General features: G+C 50.4%; 1 pseudogene; it reads right to left on the bottom strand.

Moving 5' to 3' along the window:
- Positions 1-435: 435 nt before the first annotated feature.
- Positions 436-1,163, bottom strand: LOC121491839 (annotated as a pseudogene).
- Between the last annotated feature and the right edge of the window lie 2,128 nt (positions 1,164-3,291).

Below are 3,291 nucleotides of genomic sequence, written 5' to 3'. Positions count from 1 at the left end.
AAAATAACCAATATTCCCAATGGTGTCATGTTATAAGAACAGATAAGTGATTGTCATGGAAGAAAGAATACTCACTGAGACCTTTTGAATTTCAGAGGGCTAAAGTAGGGAGAAAACTTAAATGCTTTAATTTATTATTATTTCTATTTATCACTGATGTCTCAAGAGAAAGTTTCCTTAGTCTGGAAGAGCAAATATTAAAGAACCAGCAATGTTTTAACCAAGAGTACAACAACAACAGCAACTATATAAAATCATTTGTTTTGCAATTTACTTAGTCCCATATTACTATTTTTGTTTAGTCTGAATGCAGCTTAGTTAGGGTTTTTTTTTTTTTTTTTTTAGCTTAGTTTTGGAAATTCGTAACTATTTCAGTTTTAGGATTTTTTTGACTGTCCTAAATTGTTTATTAGGTAAGAAATTTACAACCATTACTTATATTAGTGGTAACAGTGGAACTGGAGAGTATTGTGTCTTCTTCATGCTGCACAAAGAAAACCACCAATAGTGTGGTGGAACTTGTGACCCTTTCCAAGGCAACGGCTCTTGCAGCCTGCAGAGGTCAGCCCTTGCATCTCCCTGTGCTTGTGGACTGGTTTGGTGATCCACTGGGTGTCAGGATTTCTTCTGATAGTTTTATGGTATGGATCAATGAGGATAGCCTCAAAGAATATGTACATGGAATCTTTGCCAACCCAATAAGAACTCAAGACTCTCAGAACCCCACAGTGGCGTCCAGTTGGCTCCTCTGCAACAGACTGAAAGCCTTGGGCAAACTTTAGCTGGTTAACACCATGATGCACAGGCCATAAGTAGCACCCTTAGGAACTGGGTGTTTGTGGCCATGACGACACACACAAATCTGATATATGACATAATCTTTCTTGGCCTTGTACCCCAGTCTGCAAGATTTATGGGCCTGGTTGGGCGGGGGCCTTGGGGAGCGCAGAGAGCTGGTGGTACTGCCAACAGCGCACCCTGAGAAGAAAGCGCATGACATTCTTCCTCCACAGCTCCTGGATGTACTTGTACGCGCCCAACTTGGCCTACCTTTGAGCTGATGGCTGCCACTAGACAGAAAGGAAAGAGCCTTTCTCCCCAGTTTGAATACCTACCTGAATACCTAAAGATCTTTTATGAATCTTCTTGAAGATAAAATTCATTTTGCAAGAGAATAAGAACAATTATAAATGACAAAAACTTAGAAATGGACATGGTTAATAATCATGATGCAATTGACAAGGAAATTCAAGCTATTTGTGACACATAACATTCCAATGATCAAAATATCAAGTGATGACATTATATGAAAACATATTAAAACTTTAGGAATTGCATATCATCTCTAGAATAGTTATAGTGTTTATCTAAATGTAACCTAAGGCTTAGCATTTACTTAACAGTACTTTCAGAATAACTTAACATACCAAATAAGAGGCCTAATGAGTCAAGACTCCATTTACAACTCAAATCTTGGGAAGTTTGTTAAAACCTTAGAAAGTTTTAAACCACATGCCTATGGACACCTGGGTGGTTCAACTATTGGGTGCCTGCCTTCAGCTCAGGTCGTGATCCCAGGATCTGGGTTGAGTTCCGCATCGGGCTCCTGGCCGGAAGCCTGCTTCTCCCTCTGTCGGTCTCTGGTCTCTGCCTCTCTCTCTCAGTCTGTGTCTCTCATGGATAAATAAGTAAATCTAAAAAAAAAAAAAAAAAAAAAAAAAAAAAAAAGCACATAGGATTAGGGATGTTGAAGACCTGATAAAGGCAAAACATAAAGGCCCCTCTCTGGGCAGGCAAAGAGAAAACAACTGTTTACATTTTCTTATCAAAAGCAGATCAACAATTCAAGAGAACTGTCTTTTCAACAGAGCGAAAGCAGACTTTTTTTTTTTTTTAAGATTTTATTTATTTATTCATGAGAGATACAGAGAAGCACAGACACAGGCAGAGGGAGAAGCAGGCTCCATGCAGGGAGCCCGACCTGGGACTCGATCCCAGGTCTCTAGGATCACGCCCTGGGCTGAAAACAGTGCTAAACCGCTGAGCCACTTGGGCTGCCCAAAAGCAGACTTTTAATCTTATACCTGTATACTTTTAAAATCCATTCATTTCGGGGGGAGGGGCAAGATGGCGGCAGAGCAGGGTCTCCAAGTCACCTGTCCTCAACAAATTACCTAGAAAACCATCCAATCATCCTGAAAATCTACGAATTCCGCCTGAGATTTAAAGAGAGACCAGCTGGAACGCTGCAGTGAGAAGAGTTCGCGCTTCTATCAAGGTAGGAAGACGGGGAAAAAGAAATAAAGACACAAAAGGCCTCCAAGGGGGAGGGGCCCCGCGAGGAGCCGGGCTGAGGCCGGGGCGAGTGTCCCCAGGACAGGAGAGCCCCGTCCCGGAGGAGCAGGAGCTGCACCAACCTTCCCAGGAGGAAAGGGGCTCCCGGGGAATTGGAGCAGGATCCCCAGAAAGGCGGGGATGCCCTCGGGCTCCCTGGGACACTAACAGGCACCTGCGCCCCGGGAGATGCGCCGAGCTCCCTAAGGGCTGCAGCGCTCGGCGGGACCCGGAGCAGCTCGGAGGGGCTCGGGCGGCGGCTCCGCGGAGGGGGCTGCGGGGCTCCGGGAGCAGCTCAGGGGCGGCGGCTCGGGCGGAGGAAGAAGCCCCGTGCGGAGGGGGCTGCGTGGCTCCGGGAACAGCTCCGAGGGGCTCGGGCGGCGGCTCCGCGGAGGGGGCTGCGGGGCTACGGGAACAGCTCAGCGGCGGCGGCTCCGGCAGAGGAAGAAGCTCCGCGGAGGGGGCTGCGGGGCTCCGGGAACAGCTCAGCGGCGGCGGCTCGGGCGGAGGAAGAACTCCGCGCGGAGGGGGTGGCGCGGCTCCGGGAACAGCTCGGAGGGGCTCGGGCGGCGGCTCCGCGGAGGGGACTGCGGGGCGGGAGCGGGAATCCAACAGCACAGGCTCCGGAGCACAGGGCGACGGGACACAGCCCAGGATTCGGCCTCCCCCGGGACAGGCAGAGGCCGGGAGGGCCCAGGACAGTGAGGACGCTCCTGCCCGGAGCTGAGCAGATCAGCGGCCCCACCCGGGAGCCCCCAGGCCCTGCAGACGGAGAAGCCCCAGAGCTACTGCGGGAGCTGACTCGAGGGTCCCAGAGCTGCCCCCGCCACTGGGGCGTCCTCCCGGGGCCTCACGGGGCGAACAACCCCCACCGAGCCCTGCACCAGGCAGGGGCAGAGCAGCTCCCCCAAGTGCTAACACCTGAGAATCAGCAAAGCAGGCCCCTCCCCCAGAAGA

This window comes from Vulpes lagopus, chromosome 5 (assembly GCF_018345385.1).
Source record: "Vulpes lagopus strain Blue_001 chromosome 5, ASM1834538v1, whole genome shotgun sequence".
Classification (NCBI taxonomy): Eukaryota; Metazoa; Chordata; class Mammalia; order Carnivora; family Canidae; genus Vulpes; species Vulpes lagopus.
Note: the sequence above shows the minus strand (reverse complement) of the source record. Positions and strands in the feature narration are given on the sequence as shown.